The sequence below is a fragment of the Sphaerodactylus townsendi genome, linkage group LG03, assembly GCF_021028975.2.
Source record: "Sphaerodactylus townsendi isolate TG3544 linkage group LG03, MPM_Stown_v2.3, whole genome shotgun sequence".
Lineage (NCBI taxonomy): Eukaryota > Metazoa > Chordata > Lepidosauria > Squamata > Sphaerodactylidae > Sphaerodactylus > Sphaerodactylus townsendi.
In genome coordinates, this window is record NC_059427.1 from 19,981,072 (window position 1) to 19,992,767 (window position 11,696).

At 48.8% G+C, this 11,696-nt stretch overlaps 1 protein-coding gene across 3 annotated transcripts in view; it reads left to right on the top strand.

Moving 5' to 3' along the window:
- The window catches only part of LOC125428472 (NKG2-A/NKG2-B type II integral membrane protein-like), a 171,704-nt gene that overhangs the window by 79,105 nt on the left and 80,903 nt on the right, over positions 1-11,696 (top strand). The gene's annotated exons all lie outside the window — the stretch shown is intronic.

Genomic DNA, 11,696 nt, shown 5'->3' on the forward strand with positions numbered 1-11,696 from the left:
GCTTCCAAGAATGTTATTCTTCTTCAAGGTGTTGCCAGTAATTAATACCACAACATGCTTTATACAGTGACAAAAAGATATCAGCTATTTTGTTTGGCAGGGCAAGAAACCAAGAATTAAAATTTGCAAGATGCAAAAGAGATAGGAGGTTTAGCATTGCCACATCTAAAAATGTATTTTGAAGCAACTGCATCGGTCTGGATCAGAGGCCCTTTCCGCACAGCGGAAAGGCGCTCCTCCACCGGCAGGAATTATGCCGGTGGAGGGGAGGGGGCCATTCGCATGGGAGCATGCGAGCGGCCCCCGCAGGGGCCAGCACTGAAGAGGCGGCTCCACATGGAGCTGCCTCTTCTGCGTCCCCCCCCACTCACCTTGTCCTCCAGCATCAGTCTGGAGGGCTGCAGGGACCCGCCCATGCTGCCCTCCAACCTCCAGGGGTTGGAGGGCAGCGTGGGCAGGTCTCAGCAGCCCTCCAGACCGACGCTGGAGGACGAGGTGAGTGGGGGGGGGCACCATTTTCTCCAGCACGTTTTCTCCAGCGCCAGGAATGACGCACGCTGAAGGGGCGCAACAGCGGCAGCGTTGGGGCGGCTGCGTTGTCGCCGCCCCTGCAGTGGGGAGTGCCCCGGGACCCCGCACTACTTGAGGAGAGTAGCGTGGGGCTTAAGGTAAGTGGGGAAAGGCCCAAAGTTTGAAAGTAACTTATGTACAAATGATGATAAACTGATTAGTAAAATGTGTAAGATGTTATTAGAGCGGGATACTAAGGAAGAGGGGATAAAATTGGTGATGGTAAAATGGGCTAATAATGGGGGAAGAAACATACAAATGGAACAATGGGAAAGATTATGGAAAAAGATCTGAAATTTACAGCTTGTTATAACTTGAAATAAAGTTATTATAAGATGATGTATAGATGGTATCTGGCACTGGAAAAACTGTCTAAAATGTATAAGGGTTTATCAAACAAATGCTGGAAATGTCAACCGCTGGATGGTTCTTTTTTCATTTGTGATGGACACGTAAGCAGGCAAAATTGTTTTGGGATATGATTTTAAAAGAAATGCAAAAGATGATGAAAATGACAATTTAAAAAAACCTGAGGGATTTCTGTTGGGGTTGATGGGGGAAGGTATTCCTTCCCAATACAGAACACTTTTTATGTACATAATAACTTGCAGCAAGGATTTTATATGAATACAAACGGAGGGACAATAAAATTCCAACAAAACAAGACTGGATCCTGAAAGTCACAGAATATGCAGAGATGGCAAGGCTGACAGCGTTTATAGGAGGCAAGAATATGGACAATTTTCTTAAAGATTTCAAATCCTTTGCAGACCATTTACTGAAAACGTACACAAATTGAGAAATAACAGCAGGATTCGAGACTTAAATGAAAGCAGCATATGGGACTAAAGAAGTTTCATGAAAAGCACTAAAAATGAAAAAAAAAATGCAGATATTAACCATAAACACTATTCACATTTGGATCCATAGGGAGGTAGCTGGAAGTCACCGTATATATATGTGTGTGTAGAGGGGTGTTCCTCCAATTCATTGCACTACTCCTGTGTCCATTTCAAATGGTTAAAGTCGCCTGACCAAGGTTGATTAAAAAATAGTGCAGTTCTCCTTTGTTCTCTCTACAGAACCAGATATTTTGACAAAATATATTTTGATGATGTTGTATCTGAATTTGCTGCTGGGAAAAGGAGGAAAATACACAAGTGTGGTGATACTACTGGGACTTTGTAAAAAAGACAAAACAATACGCAAGCTTTCAAGTTCTACAGGGCTCCTTCTGAGTTTCAAATGTGCATTCTGCTAACATGTTTCTTGAATCTTACCTTTGATTATTGCCTTATGGTAACATTGCTCCTCTCCGCAAGCATAGCAATATTCTGGGACACATGGTTGTTGATAAATGCAGCGGTCTACACACCACAGTCCCTGGGCTGAGAAAGAGACCGTTGTCAGTTCACAGAATGTTCAGTATGTTTGCATTTCTTTCTATTCCGATTATTTATTTTATTTATTTATTTTATTTATTATTTTGACTTTTATACCGCCCGATCCCCGGAGGGCTCCGGGCGGTGCACAACAAAAGATCAGAGACAACAGGAGCAAAACACACATACAATATAAATACATAGGCTCCATCTCATGTCAACACTAAAAATAACCTAAAACCAGCGTAAACAGATTAATACATAAAAAGCAGGCGTCCAACCTCAAATTTAAAACCTACCCCCAGAAGAGGGGGGGGATGGTAGGCCCCTCAATATGAGGGGACCCTGATGTAACAGCCCCAAAGAAACAAAGGGCAATAAGGAGCAGTAGGGGGCACCACATCAGCGGCCGGACACTCCAAAGGCCCGGTGGAACAACACAGTCTTACAGGCCCTGCGGAACTCACCCAGGTCCCGCAGGGCCCGGACAGCTGGAGGAAGGGTGTTCCACCAGGCCGGGGCCAGTGCTGTAAAAGTCCTGGCCCGCGTGGAGGCCAGCCGCATCATCGAGGGGCCAGGGGTCACCAGCAAGTTGGCCTCTGCTGATCGCAGAGGCCGAGTAGGGACGTATGGGGTGATGCGGTCCCGAAGGTACGAAGGTCCCAGGCCGCGCAAGGCCTTAAAGGTCAAAACCCACACCTTGAAGATGATTCGAATTCGACCGAAGCCAGTGCAGCTGGCGCAACACAGGCTGAATGTGTTCTCTGAAGGCGCCTCCTGTGAGCAAGCGAGCCGCCGCATGCTGGACCAGCTTTAACTTCCGAATCAAACGCAAGGGAAGGCCCGCGTAAAGCGAGTTACAATAGTCTAGCCTGGAGGTGACCGTTGCATGGATCACAGGGGCCAGGTCCGTTTGGGAGAGAAAGGGGGCCAGCCGGGCCGGGCCTGGCAAGATGGAAGAACGCAGTCCGGTTGTAAGGGCCACCTGGGTCTCCATTGAAAGAGACGAATCCAGGTGGACCCCCAGACTGCGGACGGAGGAGGTCGGCTTCAATGAGACCCCTCCCACACCGGGCGCTGGAAATCCCCAGCCTCTCCTTCGCCGGCCCAGCCAGAGGACCTCCGCTTCGATGGATTCAGTTGCAGCCTGCTCTGTTTCAACCAACCAGCTACCGCCTCCAAACAATGCTGGAGAGCCACAGGCGGCAACCGCCCCTGCATCAACAGAATGAGCTGAGTGTCATCAGCATACTGGTGACAGATCAGCCCAAAGCTCCGTACCAGCTGAGCAAGTGGTCGAACATATAGATGTTAAATAACAGCTGGGATAACAGCGCCCCCTGAGGTACTCCGCAATGAAGCGGGCACCTGGAGGTTTCATCCCCGCACCAATAACTTGCTGGCTCCTCGCCCCGAGAAAACGAAAGGGCAATCCACTGGAAGGACACAGTGCAACCGCACCCCAGAGGCGTGCCAGGGCGGTGGGTCATAAAGGTCGCGATCGACCATATCAAACGCTGCAGTAAGATCTAACAAACCAGCAGCGCTGATCCGCCTTCGCCGGTCAAGCTGTATAACCGAGCGATCTGTGATGGCGACGAGCAGTAGTCTCCGCCCCATGCCCAGCACGTGGAAGCCGGATCTGGAAGGCTGGATCAAGGCTTCATGTGTCATCCAGGAAACCCTGAAGCTGCTCCAGCACCACTCTCTCAATTACCTTCCCCAGAAACGAAAAGCATCTCGGGAGATCGGGGCGGTAATTCGCCAGGATCACTCGGATCTAACGATGGTCTTTTTAAGAGTGGGCGGACTTCACTGCCTCCTTCAACTCCATCCGAAAGACTCCTCGCTCAAGGGAGCCATTGATGATATTCAACAGATGGGGTCGCGAAGCTCCGCCTTCCGCAAGCTTTTTTATAAGCCAGGAGGGGCACGGATCCAGAGGACAGGTAGTAGGTCTAACAGCTGTTGCCATAATAAGGTCTCTGTCAACAGCGGCATCGGAGAGCAGGGAGAACTGGGCCAAACTTGGGCCCGAAGACAGCATTAAGGAGCCTCCAGTTCACTAATTGTAGACAACGTGGCAGGAAGGTCTCTGGCGGAGTTTATCGTGACTTTTATTTTCTGCAAAAGCTCATAAAATGCCTCTACAGCCAACAGCCAATCGATGATTTGTAGACCTCTCTGATAAGGGGAGAGGTCAGAGACCGAATTATATCGGAATAATTGTGCCGGGCGAGAGCTAGGCAGACGCAAGAGAGGAGGAAAAGCAAAGCTCTCTTTGCCTCCTTCGTTGCCATCCTTCATAGGTATCTTCATAAACGCCCTATAAGATGTTCGCGCTCGCGTCAGCCACGAAAGATTTCCTCCACACTCGCTCTAGTCGCCTGAGCTCTCGTTTCATATGGCGCAGCTCCCCGTATACCAGGGAGCCTGCCGAATAATGGAAGCTAAGAGGACGCTGGGAGCAACAATCTCGATGGCATCGGAGAGCCGGAATCTCCAGTCCTCCACCTGCCCAATCGAAAAGTGTGCCAACGGGTCTCAGGGTCTCCGTAGAGCATTCAGGAAACCAAGTGGATCCATAAGTCTCCGCATGGGAAGGGCATAAATTAGCCCCTCGGGCCAGACGTAAGGTTGGCGCGACAAGTCCATCCGAACTCCTTCAGGGCATAATGGTCGGACTCATGGCACTCTCTATCTGTAGAGGTGATAATGGCCATATCAAACTCCCTAACCCAAAGACTAAATCCAGCGTGTGGTCGGCCTCGTGTGTGGGGCCAGAATTTACCTTCCATTTGGGAGAGAGCCTGCAGTGTCGCCCATGGATGACACCAGGTCCACAAGCCGCTGTACATGAGGAAAAGTGCTGGGCATGGACATTGGAAGTCCCCCAGGACAATAAGCCTGGGGAACCGCGAAGCCCAGTCAGCCACCTCACCTCCTGCAGCCGCGGGCAGGCGGTGTCCCTCGGCGCTTAGGCTAGGGCGCACCGGGTGTACAACCAAGAGGGACTGCCATTCCTCTCCTCAAGGCCAACCAAACTCTAGGTTTGCATGACACACTCCATGCCAGTGATCTCCTCGGACAGGGCAGCCCCTGGAAGGGAATGGAATCCCGGATGAGCAATGCCACGCCTCAGCCCCGCCCCTGTGTTCGTGGATCTGGTGGAACATGCGAAACCGGTGGGATGCCATCTCGCCCAAGCGCTTTATCGGGTTCTCACCCTCAAGGCACCCAAGTTTTCGGTGGAAACAGGTGCTGCAGGTCCATCTGCTGGGCCTCGAGATAGTCGCTAAGCACAGCTGTGTTTTATTGTTAAATGGACCTGGCATTAATCAACACCAGAGACGAAGCAGAGTAACTCCTGAACTCCGCCACCGCTTCATTCTTGTAGGGGATAGGTCGGAGGTCAGAAGGCTTAACGGGCATAAATCCAGCGAGTCTCATTCCGGCTCTTCTTATCATAATGGCTCCCCCCGGGCCTCTACCTTATATCTACCTGGGCATTCCATCAACACCGGGATCCCTACAGCCCCAATCTCAGGATGCCCCCATTGCTCAGCTTTGCCCACCCCAAATCTCTGTAGCCTCAACCACTTCCAACAATAAGTGGACCTAACTCCTACCACTAGCAGCTAAACATTATTCTAATTTCTTAATCCTAAGGACTAATCACATACAGGTTGAAAAATTTCTAAAAAACAGCTAAACCTAAACAGCGCTAAACAACTAATCCCCACTAATCCTAACATTAATACAAGGGCCAAACTATAGCCACTAGGCCAGGTATCAAAGGCAAAAGGCAAAAGGGCCAGCGATCAGGTAGATAAATTACACTGATCAGCTGATATTTATTAGTGGGGCCGGAGGAAGGTATTGGCTATCGGCAAATGTACCACCGCTACCACCAGATGTACAGACCTTCAATAAGTAGCACAAGACAGTTCTTATATAGGTGAGAAATACAAGATCCCCACCACCACCGGGTTTGATCAATAATCCACGGACTGCCAGGGTGACAGAGGACATAGAGATACTGGCAGTATAGTCACGAGCAAACGGGGTGACATTCAGGGAGCCCCTGCCACTGGTCACCCTAAATAGATTCAACTCATGCCACTCCGAGCCCGGAAATTGTCTTCTGGGATATGGCTCACACGGCTCTCTCACCACCGGTTCCCCAAATCCAGGCTAACGGTGTACTGCCAGGTACCCGGAGATTTCCAATTCCCGGCCACCCAGTCAGTCCGAGGAACAGTCCCAGTCGCTCACTCCGTAATCGGCCAATCCTCTTAAGTCCTCCGTCATTAAACAGGGCTCCGCAGAAAGCCGTGTCTACAGCCGGAAAGGTGTGGTGGGGCTAAGCTGCTGCACCAAGCCCTGGTACCACTTCCACCAGGCCGTCCGGCACGAAGCGGACAACCAGGTGCTGGACTCCGCTTACAATGTGGACGGTCAGCCAACGCCCTAAAGGTCGTCTAAACCGGCCAGCTGTAGGGCGTTTTGCCGCCAATACAAGCAGAGCCGCCCAAACTGATGATGCGAGTAACGCCGCCCAGGCCGAAGCCCCGGTGATCGATTATAGGGGCTTTACCGCCCGAGGCTTCCCTCTCAGATCCAGGGTAGCACAGCTGTTTCAACAGGCCTTCTTCAGGCTCGCCTAGTTCTTTCCTCAAGCCCTCGCCGAAGTCTCTTAATGAGCTTCAGATCCAAACCGGGGTGGACGGGTTTCTCTCACCAACTCCTCCGTGAGCCACCTCCGGCCAGTCCCACACCAAACGCACTACCATCGAAGGAGTCAGAGCCGTCGTGGGGGAGAAAGAAGAAAAAGCGGCAGGGGCCGCCGGCGAGAAAGCGGCAGGAGAGAAAGAAGAGGAGACGGACCAGGAGCGATGCAGGAGAGACGCGGTGGCACATTCTGTTGTCCTGGCCTCGGCCTCTACTCACACACTTTCACCTTCAGTCACGTCAGGCAAGCTGTTCCTAATCCTTAAACTAACTCCTAGGCTAGACAGGAGGAGGAATTAAGCTAAAAATATGGTTTTTTACCAAATTAAAAAAACAGCCTTTGATTAAGACAACTTGACATCTCGTTCTGAAATCAAACTCGCTTTTGCTTTCATGGTTGCTTTTCATACTTTAAACTTGCAATACTATTATTTGCAATGGACTCATTCTTGAAGCAGATCTTTGGGGTGGGAGTCTCCAGCTCGCTCAGCTTACATATTTGATGGTAGTTTGATAAGTGGTTAGAAGCAAGAAGCCGTAATCTGGAGGACTAGGTTTGATCCCAACACCTCTACCTGGCTGGCAGACTCTAATCCGCTGAACTGGATTTGTTCCTCAATTCCTACACATGAAGCCTGCTGGGTGACCTTGGGCCAGTCACATTTCTCTCAGCCCCCCCCCCCCCCACCTCACAAGGTGTGTGTTGTGGGGAGGGGAAGGGAAGGTGATTGTAAGCTGCTTTGAGACTCCTTAAAGATAGAAAAAAAACAGGGTATAAAAATGTATTCCAACAACATCTCTGTAAGGTGGATGAAGTTTGGTAGATGAAGGGAACTCTGTGAATATAGCACACCTTAACTTCAGGGACTGGAGCACCTTCCTTATGAGGAGAGGCTGCAGCGTTTGGGACTCTTTAGTTTGGAGAGGAGACGTCTGAGGGGGGATATGATTGAAGTCTATAAAATTATGCATGGGGTAGAAAATGTTGACAGAGAGAAATTTTTCTCTCTTTCTCACAATACTAGAACCAGGGGGCATTCATTGAAAAATGCTGGGGAAGAAATTAGAACTAATAAAAGGAAACACTCTCTTCACGCAACGTGTGATTGGTGCTTCTAAATATGCTGCCAGCAGGTGAGGTGGTGATGGCCACTTAACCTGGATAAGCAGCTTTAAAAAAGCTGGGCTTCTGGACAGATTGGATGGAGGAGAAGCTCCATTTATGGCTACCAATCTTGGATCCCTCCTTGATCTCAGATTACTGCAAAATGCCTTAGCAGACCAGGGTGCTTGGGAGCAGCAGCCTGAGAAGGCCATTGCTTTCTGCCATCCTGTGTGTGAGCTCCCTAAAGTGCACCTCCAGGGCCACCGCATGTAGCAGTAGAGCTGGACTAGATGGACTCCGGTCTGATCCAGCTGGCTTGTTCTTATGTTCTTATGTTCTTATGTTCAGTAAAAAGCCTTTGACAAGGTCCCCCATGACATTCTCACAAGTGCCCTAGTAAAATGTGGGGTAGACAAGGCGACTGTTAGATGTATTTGTAATTGGTTACCTGACTGAACCCAAAGGGCTTATCTTCATCCTGGGTCCAGGGCTATTCAATGTTTTTACCAATTAATTAGATGATGGAATAGCAGGCATGCTAATCAATATTGCAGATGACACCAAATGAAGAGGGGTAGCTAATAACCCAGAGGACAGGGTCAGAATTCAGAATGATCAACACAGATTAGAGAACTGGACCCAAACTAACAAAATGAAATTAGATATTATACTTAGACAGAAAAAAATGAAATGCACAGATACAGGATGGGGGACACCTGGCTTGACAACGTTACATGTGAAAGGGATCTGGACTAATAAAAGGAAACACTTCTTCATGCAACGTGTGATTGGTGTTTGGAATATGCTGCCACAGGAGGGGGTGATGGCCACTAACCTGGATAGCTTTAAAAGGGGCTTGGATAGATTGATGGAGGAGAAGTCGATTTATGGCTACCAATCTTGATCCTCTTTGATCTGAGATTGCAAATGCCTTAACAGACCAGGTGCTTAGGATACCGTCGCAGAATACGCCATTGGCGCTCACATCCTACATGTGAGCTCCTTAAAGGCACCTCCAGGCCATTACCGTAGCAGTATACTGGACTAGATGGACTCTGGTCTGATCCAGCTGGCTTGTTCTTATATTCTTATGTTCTTATGTTCTTATGGATATTATTAGACCCAAACTGAACATGATGATTGAGGTACGTGATAGCACCACTCTATTCTGCATTGGTCAGACCTCACTTGGAATACTGTGCCCAGTTCGGGGCACCACAATTCAAGAAAGATATTGACAAGCTGGAATGGTCCATAGGAGGATGCCCAAAATGACCAAAAAAAGTCTGGAATCCATGCCCTATGACAGTGGTGGTGAACCTATGGCACGGGTGCCAGAGGTGGCACTTAGAGCCCTCTCTGTGGGCACGCACAAACAAAGTCACCCCCACCCCCACACATCTAGGCTGGCCTGGGCCACTGGGCTTGATTATTTGCATTAAACCTAAGACCTAGTTTTGGGGAAGCAGTGTAGGTAACCCTGTTAAGCGCTGATAAACCCCACTGATTTTCATTTCGAAGAACTAAAGCACAATCCTTTACCTGGGAGTAAGCTCAGTTGCTGGCAATGGGGCTTGCTTCTGAGTAAACCCTCCATGGGTTGTAATTCAATCTATTGGCAGAGTTGCACGGTTGTTTCCGTGCCAAAGTTTTCACCGAATTACCACACTCGCTTACTCCCCGAGTAACACACTTCTCATTTTTCCAACCATTTTTACTAAACTAAAACCTCAGTATTCAGGTTAAATTGCCATATTGGCACTTTGTGATAAATAAGTGGATTTTGGGTTGCAATTTGGGCACTCTGTCTCGAAAAGGTTCGCCATCACTGCCCTATGAAGAGCATCTTAGGGGACTAGGCATGTTTCATCTGGAGAAGGAAGAAGAAGAGAAGAAGAGTTTGGATTTATATCCCCCCTTTCTCACCTGTGGGAGACTCAAAGGGGCTTACGATCTCCTTGACCTTCCCCCCTCACAACAAACACCCTGTGAGGTGGGTGGGGCTGAGAGAGCTCCGAAAAGCTGTGAGGTCAGCCAAGGTCACCCAGCTGGCGTGTGTGGGAGTGCACAGGCTAATCTGAATTCCCCAGATCAGCCTCCACAGCTCAGGCGGCACAGCGGGGAATCAAACCCGGTTTCTCCAGATTAGAATGCACCTGCTCTTAACCATTACGCCACTGCTGCTCCTCTGAACCTTAAGAGAAGGTTAAGGGGTGACATGATAGGCATCTTTATATATTTGAAGGGATGTCATGTTGAAGATGTGGGGAGCTTTTTTCCTGCCTCTCCAGAGACTAGGACCAGGAGTATTCAAGGTACAGGAAAAGGGATCCGAGCTAAACATTAGGAAGAACTTCCTGACAGCAAGGGCTGTCCGACAGTTGAATGCGCTGCCTCGGAAGGTGGTAGAGTCTCCTTCTTTGGAGGTTTTTAAACAGATGCGGGATGGCCATCTGTCAACGGTGTTTTGATTGTTTATTTCTGCATGGCAGGGCATGGGACTTGATGGCCCTTGTGGTATCTTCCAACACTAGGTAGATTTTAGGTAATGTCTGGACACTGTTCAATATCAATGGTGAAAGACTAGGGCCCTATTTGCACGGGCCAATTAACATAGGTTAAGGGTTGGATGAAACCCGGGTTGCGGAGAGGACCTTGTACAGATCTTGCTCCTAAAGCACGTCTGCTCCGAGTTTTCTCCCCCAATCTGGGGCTCATTCTGCACATGCAGAATAATGCACTTTCAAACTGCTTTCAGTGCTCTTTGAAGCTGCTTTTGAATAGTGCAAAATCCACTCTGCAAAACAGTTGCAGAAAGTGGTTTGAAAACGTGATTATTCCTTTGCATGTGTGCAGAAGGGGCCTGGGTTGTATTAACTCAATTTATCTGCAATTCTTCTCTTTTAACTCCCCTCACAGCAGCAGACTAGTGAACGGCTGCACCTGTGAGGCACATTATATGGCTGGGGTTTGTTTTTGTTTTTTGTTTTCTTACCTCCAGGCTCCCATCTGTGGAGCCACTCGGGGACTTCTGGCTTCAGCAAGGGTTTAGGGGAGCCTGGGTGCCTACCTGTGGAGCTGCACATTGGTGGGAGGTAAGTTTTAAGAAACTAGACGCTGCCTCTGTGCAAAGGTGTGCAATTCACACCCAATGTCTTATTTATGAAGATGGGTAACGAGGAAACCTTGTGGTTCTTTTTTTTTACTAGTCTAAAGATTTTGGGAAAAGCCATAATGAGAGAGATGTTTGAGTTTAGGGTAATGGAAAGGAAGATCAGCATTTTCTTACCACCATTCCCTATGTTGATATCCTGACACTCTTGGAAGGTTTATGAACAAATCCTTGTTTATATATGTTTTTTTTCCCCTGGAGAAATCTGGCGCCCTTTGAGGATGCACTCCCTCTCACAGGCAATCTGTTGAGGCTCCTCCCTTTCTCCATCCTCTGCTCTCCTCGCGAGGCTCCACTCCGCCAATCTGCAGGAATTCCCAACCCCAAAGTTGGCAACTCTAGAGCTCTTGTCATACCTAAGTTCTCACATGCTTTTGAAGTGTAGCATAAATACCCTGAGTCTTTCAGAGGTCTCTGGGCTTCTCTTGATCATCCTTTGGAGCATTTTTTATTAATAACTCCACTGATGCTCTTCCTGTTGTTCTTAACTGGCTAATCTTACTCTTGTTCCTTCTGTTTATCTCTTTCCCTCGCTTGATTTACTTCCACCGACAGCACAGAAGAGCAGGACAAAAGTGCCGAAGAGAAGAAGCCGGTTCATCTTTTGATTTCAGAAGGGTGGCGACCTCAACAGAACAAGCAGCAGCGCTCTCTTCTAGCTTCCTCTCCCCTGATGTGCTTCTAGGACGGAGAGGTGGTTCCTATTTATCCTCTGAATGGAAGGGGTAAATAATAG